General features: G+C 45.0%; 1 protein-coding gene across 1 annotated transcript in view; it reads right to left on the bottom strand.

The window, feature by feature from the left end:
• The window catches only part of LOC101943464 (acyl-CoA-binding protein homolog), a 32,748-nt gene extending 17,057 nt beyond the window's left edge, over window positions 1–15,691 (bottom strand). Inside the window, exon 1 of the transcript XR_010599130.1 lies at window positions 909–15,691. The gene's annotated coding sequence lies outside the window, so the exon portion shown is untranslated. The remainder of the gene's footprint in view (window positions 1–908) is intronic.
• Window positions 15,692–15,946: the final 255 nt, after the last annotated feature.

The following is a 15,946-nucleotide window of genomic DNA, read 5'->3' as shown; positions in this document are numbered from 1 at the left end:
CTGTCCACCTGTCCTCAGACTGTGAGATTCTCAGGGCCACAACGATCCCATCTTTAGTGTCTGGAAAGCACCTAGGGCATTGTGGGTGCTACCATAGACACATCATAACTACAAAAGTTATACAACAATCAATATACTGAGAGAGCCAGGGATCATTTTCACTGTTTTGCTAACTACAACACTTCCAGATAGTCATTCTCCATGATGCTCTGAAGAGTCTGAGCCTGCAAGATGTGGAGCATATCCTGAAAGGTACTAAGCACCTTCAGCTCCCAGCTGAAGTCAGGATGCTCACAGGGTTGGGCCTGTATTTTAAAGGCCATTTTTACCTAGATTTTACTGATTACATACTATTTTTTCCTCAGGATCACTGCCTTAGTCACTACACCGGATGAACAGTGCTCTCTAAACGGGTATTTCTTTTTGTCCGTATCTTTCAGTGTGTAACCCCAGCCTTATATACTGCACACCATCCAAATCCTGCACTGAATACAAAGTTATTAATTTTGTCATGGGCTTGTTTTTTGGAGCTCATCACTATACTGTCTGTGTACTTAAAATGTTAATGAATGTATCTACACAGTGTTTCCCGCACACTCTAGAGCACTCTACCTTTACCCTTTCGTGGACTCAGAGTATAACCCAATTAAATTAGGCATCCGCACGCTTTCCCAGATCCTAGGGCTCCGGGTGAAAGGCACCTACCCATACCCAATTCCTAGGGTTCAGGGTGTAAACAGGTTAATTTAAGTACCCACCTTTACCCTGTTCCTAGGGCTCAGGGCATAATCTTCCATGGATTTGCAGGGCCTTTTACCAGTGAAAGAGCCTTACGCAGTAATATCCTTAACCTCTATTTATTAACAGTTACCAAGACAGAATGCACACACTAAGCATACACTGCTCACCACTCCCAATGAGGCAGACGAACTTTTCCTGGTGGCCAGTTGGGATCAGGTTGTCTGGGGACTCCAGCTGCTGCACAATATAGCTGGCAAGGTGTTGAGGTCTGGCAGCTCTGATCCTGGTCTGTGTCCTGGCGCTGGTTCCAAAGAACTTCCTTTTGGAGCCCAGTTTATATAGTGAAACTTGAATCCTGCGCTTAGCTGTACCTTAACCAATCATTTGACTAGAGTATTACAAAATAATTCTTTTATCAATTGAAACAATTCTTTAGTTGATTTAAATCTTGCCAAATTAGTTATGCAACAGACAGAAACAATACAGATAAACAATAGAGAAGTAGGGACCCTACAGGTAAAACAATAAAGTATAGATTTCACAACTGCTGATAACTGATTTCTTGCCAGACAGAATGCAATCAAACAAAGTTTTCTTTAAACATCTTAAGATCTGTTTCTTTATCTGGTGATGGTGGGTACTATTAGGCCAGGATCGCCTTCTTAACAGCCTGATATTACATTGTTTTGACATAATTTAGAGGGAATGTGAAGATGTGACTTTCTGCTTCTTGGCTCATAGCTGCTGCTGTCCTAATGTACAGAAGAAAAAGGCCTCAGACCTTACAACTGTGTGAAGTATAGGGTTTCCAAGTGTCTGGTTTTCAACCAGAAAGGGTACGTCTTCACTACCTGCCGATCCGGCGGGTAGCAATCGATCTATCGGGGATCCATTTATCGCGTCTCATCTAGATAAATCGATCCCCGTCGACTCCGGAACTCCACCAGAGTGAGAGGCGGAAGCAGAGTCGACGGGGGAGCCGCGGCCGTCAATCCCGCGCCGTGAGGACCCAAGGTAATTCGATCTAAGATACGTTGACTTCAGCTACATTATTCTCGTAGCTGAAGTTGCGTATCTTAGATCGATCCCTCCCCCCCCCAGTGTAGACCAAGCCTAAGTCTGGTTGAAAAGGGGACCTGACAGTGTTTGGTCAGACTGACACCGAACACCCAAAATCCAGTTACTGCGAGCAGGTGAGGCAGGGAGGCGCCAGGTCATCACCTGTGCCATCCCCTATGCAGCCGGAGCCACCTAATAATAAATGGAGATATCCTATCTCCTAGAACTGGAAGGGACCTTGAAAGGTCATCAAGTCCAGCCTCCTACCTTCACTAGCAGGACCAAGTACTGATTTTGCCCCAGATCCCTAAGTGGCCCCCTCAAGGATTGAACTACAATCCTGGGTTTAGCAGGCCAATGCTCAAACCACTGAGCTATCCCTCCCCTCCGACACCTCCTGCCTACATTGAGCAGCTGCAGCTCCCAGCCCTAGCTCTGGGAGGAGAGGAGAGGAGAGGAGAGGAGAGGAGAGGAGAGGAGAAAAGCAGCGAGCGACCTGGGGGAGGAGGGAAGAAGAGCAAATGGTGGGCGAGGCCTAAGGGGGAAGAAGCAGGGCAGGGGCTCCAGCTCTGCTCACTCCAGCCCCCCTCCCTCTGTCGCTCGCTCTCCCCCACCCTCATTCACTCGCTCATTTTCACCAGGCTGCGGCAGGGGTTGGGGTGCGAGAAGGGGTGAGGGCATTGGCTGGGGGTGTGGGCTCTGGGGTGGGGCCAGAGATGAGGGGTTTGGGGTGCAGGAGGGGACTCTGGGCTGGGGAGTAGGGCTGACGGATTCGGAATGCGGGACGGGGCTCTGAGCTGAGGCAGGAGGTTGGGGTGTGAGAGGGGGTACGGGCTCTGGGCTGGGGATGTGGGCTCTGGGCTGGGGCCAGAAATGAGGAGTTCAGGGTGCGGGAGGAGGATCCGGGCTGGGGCAGGGGGTTAGGGTGCGGGTGTGTGTGTGTGAGAGGGTACGGCTGGTTGTACGGGTGGGGTGGGGATGAGGGGCTTGGGGTACAGGAGGGGGCTCCAGGCTGGGGGGGTTGGAGTGTGGGAGGGGGTTTTGAGCTGGGGCAGTGGGTTGGGGCGCAGGCTCCAGGAGGGACTTTAGGTGTGGGAGGGGGCTCAGAGCTGGGGCAGAAGGTTGGGGTGCAGGGCTCCAGGTGGCGCTTACCTCAGGCAGCTCCTCGCAAGCAGTGACATGTCCCTCAGCTCCTAGGCTTCTGGGCAAAGGCGCATCCAGGGAGCTCTGCGCACTGCCTCCACATGCAGGCACCACCCCCACAGTTCCCATTGGCCACAGAACCCCCATGACCGTCCGTCTGTCTAGGAGTCAAGAACATGTCACCGCTTCCAGAAGGCCCGCGCCAACCGGACTTTTAACGGCCAAACCGCCAGGGTCCCTTTTCGACCAGGCATTCTGGTCGAAAATCGAATACCTGGCAACCCTATTTACAGTTGGGAACTTTACTGAAGCACAGAGAGATTAAGGAGAGATTGTTAAAAGTTGTCACTAATTTTAGGTACCCACTTTGAGAGAGAGTACACGGCATTTTATATATTCAGGCATAGCTCCTATTGATTTCAGTTGTAGCTGTGAGTGTTCAGCACGTCTACACATCAGACCCAGGGCTGGCTCCAGGCACCAACCCAGCAAGCAGGTGCTTGGGCGGCCCCTGGAAGGGAGCGGCACGTCCGGCTCTTCCGCGGCGGGTCCCTCAGTCCCTGTCGGAGGGAAGGACCAGCTGCCGAATAACGAAGCGGCGGCGTTAGAGATCGTGGCATTTAAAAAAAATTTTTTTTTGCTTGGGGAGGCAAAAACTAGGGAGCCGGCCCTGATCAGACCCCAGGAGTCTCAAACTGGGCACCCAGAAAATAAGGAACATGCTCTTAGCAGCCACCTATGAAAAATGTGGTTTAAGTGACTTTTCCAGCATCACTCTGGAACTCTGTGGCAGAGGCAGGGATAGAATCCAATCCTATAGGTTAGCATTCAATTACTTAAACCAGAAGACCATCATTTCTCTGTGGTATTGGGGACTGTGGGCTGAACTTTGCAGACAGACACTGGGCAGGGAGCACTGAAGACCTTTTTGTCATGCACAGCCCGTTGGAACTGGATATAGTAGGAAGAGAGTCTAAGACATAAGCCCTTGTATCAGAGGTCTGGTATGAGGCAGAACCTGCTTCCAGAATCTGGCAAGAACAGGGGCTGATATTGCAGAAATACACATTCCTAAGAAGTGCTAAGCACAGAGTACTCACGCAAACACATCCCGATATCAAGTGGTACCAGAACATCCCAATGTCAAGGATGATACAAAAACATTCCCCAAGGATAAGAGGAACACACAGTATCTTTGTCCAGCCGAGGGGGGAATGGAAAGTCTTGCCATTCACTGAGCCGCGTCCATTGTCACAAGTATACATGTCTTTGTATCCTTGTAGAGTCTACCAGGTGCTATTACCGTGCTGTGTCAATGTCTTCTGTGCCAGCTGTCTGTGCAGAGCTGGGGCAGCAAACAGGGAGAACACACACACACACACACACACACACACACACACACACAGCCAAAATCTAACAACACTGGTGACCCACAACCGCTGATCTGGTAAGTAAGCGAGCTGTTCTCTCTAGAAATCGCAATCTAACATGACAAAAAAACTATGAGCTGGGGAACCCTCTTATCCCTTCCCTGCAAATCCCCACAGAGTTTGATGAAATTTGGAACCACTGGATTGCCAGCAAGGGGGGCCCATATGAATTTTAAAAAGAAAGTGGGGAAATATGAACTGGAATATGTAAAGCAATGGCAGAAACTGAAAAAACAATTGAAAAAACAATAACAAAAATAAAAAATGTACAATATTGCAATTAATGGCCAGGGTAGTAAAATGGCTTAAACAACATGCCACAATACTGGCCAGGCAAGTAATGGAAAAAACCCAGGGAAGTAAAAGAGGTAACTCAGGCTTTGGAAAGCTAAGCTCTTCTAGCAGGACAGCAGGCGGGTCTCTTGTATGAGGTGCTTAAAAGACCGCAATGGACTTGGATAGAAGAAACAGCTAGTGCATGGGAAACCTTGAAAAGGGGGTTAATGGAAGCACCTACTTTGGGTGCCCCTCACAATGAGTTCCCCTTCATGTTGTATCCTAGTGTTAAAAATGTCTGTATTGTAGTATGGTCACTCAGGATACTGGTGCTAGGGAAAGACCTGTTGCGTACTATAGCAGAGCGTTAACAGCTCCAGAAAGCAAACTGGGAATCTGTGAGCAAACTGCTCTTGCTGCTTACTGGACATACAGAAAGCCCAGGCAATTGTTGGAGCAAGTAAAGTAATTGTAAAAAGCCATCATGCTCTGGGAAAACTACTAAGTCAGGAAAATGTATCCAAAGAGCATGTGAGAGTGAATAAGGCTATACAGAAAATGTTCAACTGATCACCCTGAAAGACCCTAAAATATCTGTATGGGGTCTGACCTTAAATTGTCAAGAACATGTTTGTGAACCCCAAGAGGAATCTAAAGTGCACCATGTCTTTATTCCACTCTGGTTGAACAGGTAATCAGGAAAACAATCTGGGTTTTGGATGATAGTTCATATTATAAGGGAGGGAAGCGACTTACAGGATTTGCAAGGATATGCCTGACTGGAAACATGCAAATAATTGACTATTCCCAATACAAATTAGGAAAGGGAAGAACACAGTCTGCAAAAGTGTTAGCAGTTATAGAAGTGTTAAAAAGAATGAAAAACAAACAAACTGAAATAATATTAGTACTGATTCTAATTATGTTTACAAAGGTACCGCCATTTACCTTCCATGGTGAAATACCATGAGCTTTACGGGAACAGATGGATCTGAAATTAAACACAGAATCCTTTGGCAGCAGATAGAAAAAATGGCAGTAGAATTTAGCAAAGTCAGGATCATCAAAATAAAAGTGCATAAAGGGAAAGGCCCATTACAAAAGGGAAATAGGCAAATAAATTTGCCAAAGCAGCAGCACTTACTGGAACATTATGGGAACATATGCCTATGGCAGTAACCAGCCGGGCACAAGTAAAACAAGAAAAAAACTGTTGATAAAAAAACCCAGGAAGGATTGCAAGTATTATAGAACATGCAGGCAAAAGATGAGCTAATACAGCAATGGTTTGCAGAGTGTCCCTCAAAATGGAAAGGGAAAAAAATTTAATTCTGGCAAAGCCAGACAATCATAGAATCATAGAATCATAGATTATAGGACTGGAAGGGACCTCGAGAGGTCATCGAGTCCAGTCCCCTGCCCGCATGGCAGGACCAAATACTGTCTAGACCATCCCTGATAGACATTTATCTAACCTACTCTTAAATATCTCCAGAGACGGAGATTCCACAACCTCCCTAGGCAATTTGTTCCAGTGTTTAACCACCCTGAGAGTTAGGAACTTTTTCCTAATGTCCAACCTAGACCTCCCTTGCTGCAGTTTAAACCCATTGTTTCTGGTTCTATCCTTAGAGGCTAAGGTGAACAAGTTCTCTCCCTCCTCCTCATGACACCCTTTTAGATACCTGAAAACTGCTATCATGTCCCCTCTCAGTCTTCTCTTCTCCAAACTAAACAAACCCAGTTCTTTCAGCCTTCCTTCATAGGTCATGTTCTCAAGACCTTTAATAATTCTTGTTGCTCTTCTTTGGACCCTTTCCAATTTCTCCACATCTTTTTTAAAATGCGGCGCCCAGAACTGGACACAATACTCCAGCTGAGGCCTAACCAGAGCAGAGTAGAGCGGAAGAATGACTTCTCGTGTCTTGCTCACAACACACCTGCTAATGCATCCCAGAATCATGTTTGCTTTTTTTGCAACAGCATCACACTGTTGACTCATATTTAGCTTGTGGTCCACTATAACCCCTAGATCCCTTTCTGCCGTACTCCTTCCTAGACAGTCTTTTCCCATTCTGTATGTGTGAAATTGATTTTTCCTTCCTAAGTGGAGCACTTTGCATTTGTCTTTGTTAAACTTCATCCTGTTTAACTCAGACCATTTCTCCAATTTGTCCAGATCATTTTGAATTATGACCCTGTCCTCCAAAGTAGTTGCAATCTCTCCCAGTTTGGTATCATCCGCAAACTTAATAAGCGTACTTTCTATGCCAATATCTAAGTCGTTGATGAAGATATTGAACAGAGCCGGTCCCAAAACAGACCCCTGCGGTACCCCACTCGTTACGCCTTTCCAGCAGGATTGGGAACCATTAATAACAACTCTCTGAGTACGGTTATCCAGCCAGTTATGCACCCACCTTATAGTAGCCCCATCTAATTTGTATTTGCCTAGTTTATCGATAAGAATATCATGCGAGACCGTATCAAATGCCTTACTAAAGTCTAGGTATACCACATCCACCGCTTCACCCTTATCCACAAGGCTCGTTATTCTATCAAAGAAAGCTATCAGATTGGTTTGACATGATTTGTTCTTCACAAATCCATGCTGGCTGTTCCCTATCACCTTACCACCTTCCAAGTGTTTGCAGATGATTTCCTTAATTACTTGCTCCATTATCTTCCCTGGCACAGAAGTTAAACTAACTGGTCTGTAGTTACCTGGGTTGTTTTTATTTCCCTTTTTATAGATGGGCACTATATTTGCCCTTTTCCAGTCTTCTGGAATCTCTCCCGTCTCCCATGACTTTCCAAAGATAATAGCTAGAGGCTCAGATACCTCCTCTATTAGCTCCTTGAGTATTCTAGGATGCATTTCATCAGGCCCGGGTGACTTGCAGGCATCTAACTTTTCTAAGTGATTTTTAACTTGTTCTTTTTTTATTTTATCCGCTAAACCTACCCCCTTCCCATTAGCATTCACTATGTTAGGCATTGCTTCAGACTTCTCGGTGAAGACCGAAACAAAGAAGTCATTAAGCATCTCTGCCATTTCCAAGTTTCCTGTTACTGTTTCTCCCTCTTCACTAAGCAGTGGGCCTACCCTGTCTTTGGTCTTCCTCTTGCTTCTAATGTATTGATAAAAAGTCTTCTTGTTTCCTTTTATTCCCGTAGCTAGTTTGAGCTCATTTTGTGCCTTTGCCTTTCTAATCTTGCCCCTGCATTCCTGTGTTGTTTGCCTATATTCATCCTTTGTAATCTGTCCTAGTTTCCATTTTTTATATGACTCCTTTTTATTTTTTAGATCGTGCAAGATCTCGTGGTTAAGCCAAGGTGGTCTTTTGCCACATTTTCTATCTTTCCTAACCAGCGGAATAGCTTGCTTTTGGGCCCTTAATAGTGTCCCTTTGAAAAACTGCCAACTCTCCTCAGTTGTTTTTCCCCTCAGTCTTGATTCCCATGGGACCTTACCTATCAGCTCTCTGAGCTTCCCAAAATCTGCCTTCCTGAAATCCATTGTCTCTATTTTGCTGTTCTCCCTTCTACCCTTCGTTAGAATTGCAAACTCTATGATTTCATGATCACTTTCACCCAGGCTGCCTTCTACTTTCACATTCTCAACGAGTTCCTCCCTATTTGTTAAAATCAAGTCTAGAACAGCTTCCCCCCAGTAGCTTTTTCAACCTTCTGAAATAAAAAGTTGTCTCCAATGCAGTCCAAGAATTTGTTGGATAGTCTGTGCCCCGCTGTGTTATTTTCCCAACATATATCCGGATAGTTGAAGTCCCCCATCACCACCAAATCTTGGGCTTTGGATGATTTTGTTAGTTGCTTGAAAAAAGCCTCATCCACCTCTTCCACCTGGTTAGGTAGCCTGTAGTAGACTCCTAGCAGGACATCTCCCTTGTTTTTTGCCCCTTTAAGCCTAACCCAGAGACTCTCAACACTTCCGTCTCCTATGTCCATCTCTACCTCCGTCCAAGTGTGTACATTTTTAATATATAGGGCAACACCTCCTCCCTTTTTCCCCTGTCTATCCTTCCTGAGCAAGCTGTACCCATCCACACCAACATTCCAATCATGTGTATTATCCCACCAAGTTTCAGTGATGCCAACAATGTCATAGTTGTATTTATTTATTAGCACTTCCAGTTCTTCCTGCTTATTCCCCATACTTCTCGCATTTGTATATAGGCATCTAAGATACTGGTTTGATCTTTCCTCCCAGTTTTGTCCTGACTCTCCTTTCTCTCTGCCAGTATAGCCCACACTCCCTCTTGTTTCCGACCCATCTCCCCGGTCTCCATGTTCCCCACTTACCTGTGGGCTTTGCTCACCTGTCCCCGTCGAACCTAGTTTAAAGCCCTCCTCACTAGGTTAGCCAGTCTGTGTCCGAATAGGGTCTTTCCTCTCCTCGAAAGGTGAACGCCATCTCTGCCTAGCAGTTCTTCCTCAAATAGCATCCCGTGGTCTAGGAAGCCAAAGCCCTCCTGGCAACACCATCTTCGCAGCCAGGCATTCACCTCCATGATGCATCTGTCTCTGCCCGGGCCCCTACCTTTGACAGGAAGAATTGAAGAGAATACCACCTGCGCTCCAAACTCCTTCACCCGTACTCCCAGAGCCCTGTAGTCACTCTTGATCCGCTCAGTGTCACACCGCGCAGTATCATTTGTGCCCACATGGATGAGTAGCATGGGGTAGTAGTCAGAGGGCTGGATAATCCTCGACAATGCCTCCGTAACGTCTCGGATACGGGCCCCCGGCAGGCAGCATACCTCCCGAGATGAAATGTCAGGGCGACAGATGGGCGCCTCCGTCCCCCTCAGCAGAGAGTCTCCGACCACCACTACCCTACGTTTCCTATTTGCAGTGGTGGCAGCAGACTCTCCAGCCTTAGGGGTACGAGGCTTCTCCTCCTCTACTGTAGGGAGTGATTCCTTCTTTCCTGTATCGAGAAGAGCATAACGGTTACGTATAACCACGGCAGGAGGGTTCGGAGCAAGGGTGGAGCACTGCCTGCTGCCAGAAGTAACCAGCTGCCAGTGTCCACCCTGAGCCATCTCCTCCTCCACCAGTGGTGTATCAGCAGTCCTGTGTACTGGGACAGCTACCTCAGCTGTCTCCACATGGATACTGTCGAGGAATTGCTCGTGGATACGGATGCTCCTCAACCTAGCCACCTCCTCCTGTAGCTCTCCCACCTGCTGCCTGAGAGATTCCACCAGCAGGCACCTCTCACATTGGATGGTCCCCCCAGCCTGGATATCAGTAAGTGGAAATTGCAAGTTACAGTCTTTGCAAAACCACACCAGGATCTGGGTAGAGGCATCCATGCTTAGGCACTCTGTCTGGCTACAGGCACAGGTGGAGGAGACAGTAGCAGTGCTGGCACAGGTGTTGCGGGTCTTCCTAACCATCGTAAGCCTCCCTCTGTCAAACTCCCGTCTGCAGCCCCCTGTCAGCTGAAAGGGTTGTTTAAGCAAAAAGTTATGAATGTAGTTGCTTTATAGGTATTAAGGGGAATCAAGAGAAAACAGATGGAACTGGCAAGGGACCCTCGCCCCCTTCCTGCTCCCCTTCAGAACTCCCTTGTGAAACTCCCTGTTAGCAGCCCCTGTTCGCAAAGCTCCCTGGTCGCTTGTGCACTGCTTTCTAAAGCCCTGGCCTGTATGAATGCCCCGCCCACTGATGAAGGCTCAGCCACTTACCAGAGGCTTCTAGCTTTCAAACCTTCCAACTGCCAGCCACAGCACACGGTCCTTCAAACAACCAAAACAAACAAACAGACTGACAAACACAAGCTCAGCACACAGCAAGTAACCCTCAAACACAAACAAACACACACTACAGACAGTCACTTACCCCAAAAGGGTGCTGTATTGCTCCTCCTTCACCTGGAGAACTCCCTTGTGAAACTCCCTGTTAGCAGCCCCTGTTCGCCTGAATGGGTCTTAGCCATACCTCAGCAAATGCAATACTTCCTTTTAGAATGGATACATGGTTCTGCTGTTGGGGGACACACTAAACAAGAAGAGGCCCTAGAAAAACTTAAACAAATGGGTTGGTGGCTGAAATGAAAGAGGATTTAAATGTGCTTATTCATAGCAGCTTAACATATGAAAAGCAAGACCCTGCTAGAAAGAAAAGGCAGGGAGAACAAATGCACCAGGCTTTAAAGGGTCCCTTGCAGCACTTACAGGTGGCTAGAGGCATTTCCCACCAAAAAGAAAGACAGCCATGCAGCTGCTAAAATGCTGATGACAGAAGTATTTCCCAAATGGGGACTACCACATAGTATTGATTCTGACAATGGACCTGCATTCATTGGGGAAGTGTACCGGAACATGGGTATGTGGGCTGGTATCCCCTTACTATTGCATATCCCCTACGACCCTCAAGCTAGAGGTCAAATGGAAAGAATGAATAACTCTCTTAAAATTGAATTATCCAAGGTGTGCAATGAACTGGGAACAAATTGGGATATGGTGCTCCCATGGGTTCTTATGAGGATCTGGAGCCGTCCAAACAGCATGCCAGGACTTAGTCCTTATGAGGTGCTCTTTGGGAGACCCATGCCCGGCTGGGAAAACTTGCTGTATCCCCAGTTTGGGAGACTATAACAGCATTGACAACAACAAGCTAAATGAACAGTCTTAAAGACTGGTTGGGTACAGTCCAAGAAGCAGCTGCAGCACAACAAACTGCAAAACAGCAAAAAATGAAACGAGCATTTGACGAAAACAGTGATATTAAGCAGTGGCAAATTGGAAGCCAAGTAATGGTTAAAAGTAAACTAGCACCTAAAATTTTTTTCCAAATGAGGAATGACAAGGCCAATCATAAACAAGCTGGGACCCTCATTATATCTGGTTAACATAAAAGATCGGCCTCAGTGGAAACATGCCATGCTGTTAAAGGAATATAAGGGTTAAACTGTATACTACATGTTCTGTGCTTTTTTGCAAATTAAGTGTAAAAAATAACTGGTTAAGGTAAGCACAATGGATCATTTCAAATGAATGATGGAGGTTTACTAAACTTAAATCTGCAGGCCATATCCTCACCTCGGATATTGATTCATATTGCCTAGAATCAATTAAAAAGATTTGAGGTGTATAAACCTTACCCTGTAAGACAATTGAGTGCAAAGGGACAAAGTGAGTGGGGCAGAGGTAATGTAATCACCATCTGGTGGAACGACAAACACTCCACAATTCAGAAATTGGAACAAAAAGGAAAGCAGTCTATTTGGCTGTTGGGTCCAGGAATCGGATGAATGAATACAACACCCACTCTTCCCCTATGTACAAAATATCTGTTTATAAAGCCCCTGAATGACCAAAAGGTCCTGGCTATACTGGACTGAAATTATTGCCCAGAAGGTGGTGTGGCAAAGAAACCCAAACAGTAAGAGCAGGTTAAAAGGTATATTATACCTATTACTATTGCTGCTTGGGGGAAAAAAAAGCGATTGTTGATTTATATTTTCATAGGTTATGATGCCACCCTGGATATGGAGACTGTTGAGTGGAGTGGTAATGATCCAAAAGGCAAAATGACTGTCAAATGCCAAAAAGATAAATCAAACATATTTCATATGTGTGAACAGAAATGTGTGGACGGAGATTCCAAACAACTCTACTGTGCTGGCTGTGGCGGGTCCAAATCCATCCTGCTGGAACTGTTTTGAAATTGGTCTGTGAAGCAGAAGGAAAACAACAAGCAAAACACATCCTTAAAGAATCACCTGCAGCCATACTGTTGGCCTGGGCATGGAGTATCAAAGATACAACCCAGATACAGCATATTCCCACAAGACACATTAGTAAAGTCAAATGAATTGAAAAGGAACTGACTTTAACCAAGGAGACACAGGGACAGTATGCTTGTTGTTGGAAGGTGAATGAGGAGGTTAATTGTGAACAACTCATTACCCCTACCATATCTCCTAAGACCAGTTCTAGTAATACACCTGAGAGAGGGGCATCCACGGACCACGAACCCACACAGATTAAGAAACAAAAACAGGAACACCAAAAAGGACACAAGTTTTATTAACCACACAACAAATAATGGAACATCACTTAGTGGCCCTGATAGAGATAATCTGGCTTTACTGTGTAATATTCAATCATATCCAAAGGGAAGAGCGAGGGTATGGATTGATTGATTTAGAGCTAATGACACAGTAATTAGTTATAGCAAAGGAATTGTTAAAACACATGGGGTATGGTCAAATAGAGCCACCTTTGTTAATCTGGAGGATAGGTGGAGTGCCTATTCACTCTATTCACCACTGTCATTACCCCACCAATGGAATGTCCAACTCTACAACCTTGGCCAGCATCAGGAATCTTCCTGCACCCTACAACAAAATATATGGTAGAAAATGTGGGATGAATGTAAGTGCCACTAAAACTAAATTTTGCTAGTATAACCCTGCCAATACAATGCCCCTAACAATGCAAAGATTGGTTCAATTCAGAAATTGAAATGCAATTGCATTTTTGGAAGAGTTTTCAAAATCCCCTACTAAAACAGCAAAGCTGGAAAAAAAGAGGTCTTATGGAGACCGTTTTGGGAGGCTCAGGTCTTGGCATGTCCATCTGGAATTCAGCAGATATCGAAAATCTCAATCGAAAAATAAACAGCATCTTTAATGGAATAGGTAAGGCAGTCAAAAGAGAAGACGGCATTAGCAGCCTACTGCTAAATCAACATGCAATTACCATTGATGACATACATTCAATTCCTCTAGGGTTCAGCCACCTAAATTCTACTATCCTGTCAATTATTAACAGCATAAAAAAATGACGTTTCACTGGCAGTTGCCTGTGTGGCCTATGGTGATAGAGTAATTGAAATCATCAAGCAAAGCTTATGACAATTAAAATTACAAGATTGGCCAGGAATACTGGACCTCACAGTGATTTAATACAAATACAGGGAGCAAGGAGTAAATAATATTGCACCAGTGTTTTTACAATTTGCTAATTTTGATAAGGTTTGAAGTTTGAATCATAACAACAGTAAAAAGCCTTCACATCATAATGGCCATCCCAAGGTGGATGCAAAATCCAGTCGAAGTGTACTATGCCAGCAGTGTGGGAACTCTGGTAAATGATACTTATGTACAGTACTACCCCACGGTGCATTATTATACTGACACATGAAGAGAAGGAAGTTTTTTGTAAGGTAACTCCCTTCTCTTCATGTGTCAGTATAATAATGCCTGCATCTGTAATTTTCACTCCATGTATCTGAAGAAGTGGGGGTTTTACCCACGAAAGCTTATGCCCAAATAAATCTGTTGTCTTTAAAGTGCCACCGGACTCCTCGTTGTTTTTGTGGATACAGACTAACCTGATACTTAATACCACAGCTCATCTTATTGAACAACAAATAAAGAAGTAGAAAGTGTGCAGAGAGAGGTAAAAACATCTTTGGCCAATCCCAGAGAATGTTACTCTACATCCAATAGTCCAAACACTTAGTGTAATACTAATGGGAATACAAGCCATAACAGTAATTGCACTAATGGGAATGTGTTGCTACATGCAACATCAGATAAAAAAAAGCCAAATTACACCACCGGGTTCAGAAAGGACTGGAACTAGCTATCAGCACTGCCATAATAATGAATAATCATTATAAGGAATAAACAAATGCTTATTGATGTTTTAAAAGCAAATGTTTGTATTTATACAGTTTGTAAGGGCTGTTGAGCATCTGTATACTTCAATGCGCTGTGCAAACTAAGGGACAAATGGGGCATGCACATGTGGATGGAAAAGTAAGGTGGTCACATAACATTGTTTAGCTCACTGGGCAATCTTCAGTCCCTGCATTATGCTTTTCCATAAACATCCCCCCCATAAAAAGACAAAAAGGGGCGGGAAATGTAGTAGGAAGAAAGCCTGAGACTGAAGCCCTTGTATCAGAGGTCTGGTATGAGGCAGGACCAGCTCCCAGAATCTGGCAAGAACAGGGCTGATATTGCAGAAATACACATTCTTAAGAAGTGCTAAGCACAGAGTACTCACACAAACACATCCCGATATCAAATGGTACCAGAACATCCCGATACCAAGGATGGTACAAAAACATTCTCCAAGGATAACAGGAGCACACTGACCCCTCCTAAAAGATAGGGTTAGGATAACAGTATGTAATAAAGATGTTTTAATTGAACCAACATGTACAAGGTGATGGGTAATAGCTAGCCACTGTCAGAGGCAGTACGTAACTTGTTTGTATCAATGTAAAGATGCATCTCAGAGGGAGTATCTTTGTCCAGCCGAGGTGGGGATGGAAAGTCCCGCCATTCACTGAGCTGTGTCCATTGTCACGGGCATACGTCTTAGTATCCTCGTAGAGTCGGCCAGGTGCTATTACTGTGCTTTGTCAACAATAAACCTGGCCTGGTGTCTTTGTACTTTAACAGATCTTGTGGTTATTGGGCGGTTTGGTCGAGGTCTGCTGTGCTAGCTGCCTGCGCAGAGCTGGGGTAGCACACAGGGAGAACATACACATGCCAAACATCTAACACCACTGAGAACTGAATAAACCAGATATCCTGCAAGCACCTTCAATGCTGACTGATCACTGAACACTGCATGGTACAAAGAGTAAAAAGAAATTAAGAAAATACCCTGAGTGGAAGAGTGGAACAGTTGAAAGCTCCACCAGAGCTGAAACTCTCTGGGAATGTGGAAGACAACTGGAGGAAGTTTAGAGAATGCTTCACTCTGTATCTGTAAGCAATTGGTGTGAGCAAAATAGAAAGCATTTAGAAAGTTGCCTTGTTTTTGACAGTGGCTGTTTCTGAAGCACCTGACATCCTTTAATAGTTTTCGGTTAACTCAGGCAGAACCTCTAACTATAAAACTGTAGTACAGAAATGTGAAGAATACTGCACTATACATGAGAATGAGACACCTGAAAGATGTTTATAATCCCAGGGTACAAAAGGAAGGTGAAACTATAGACAAGTTTCTGACTGATCTGAGGCTGGAGAGCCAATCTTGAGATTTGGGGGGGGGGGGGGGGGGCTCAGAGTCTCTAATAAGAGACCATATCATGAATGGAATCTGGAACAAAATACTCAGAGCAAGACTAATGGAAGATCCAGAATTAACCCTTGACAAAGCATTTAGAATTTGCCAGGCAATGGAAGCAAGTCACCCAGTCCAGAATGAAGCTTATGGAGGGGTGGACACTGTAACATGATTGAGAATGCAAAATATTACAAGAGATACATAAATCAAAACAAAAAACCCAATATAATTTGG

The sequence above is a fragment of the Chrysemys picta genome, chromosome 2 (genome assembly GCF_011386835.1).
Source record: "Chrysemys picta bellii isolate R12L10 chromosome 2, ASM1138683v2, whole genome shotgun sequence".
Taxonomy (NCBI): domain Eukaryota; kingdom Metazoa; phylum Chordata; order Testudines; family Emydidae; genus Chrysemys; species Chrysemys picta.
Note: the sequence above shows the minus strand (reverse complement) of the source record. Positions and strands in the feature narration are given on the sequence as shown.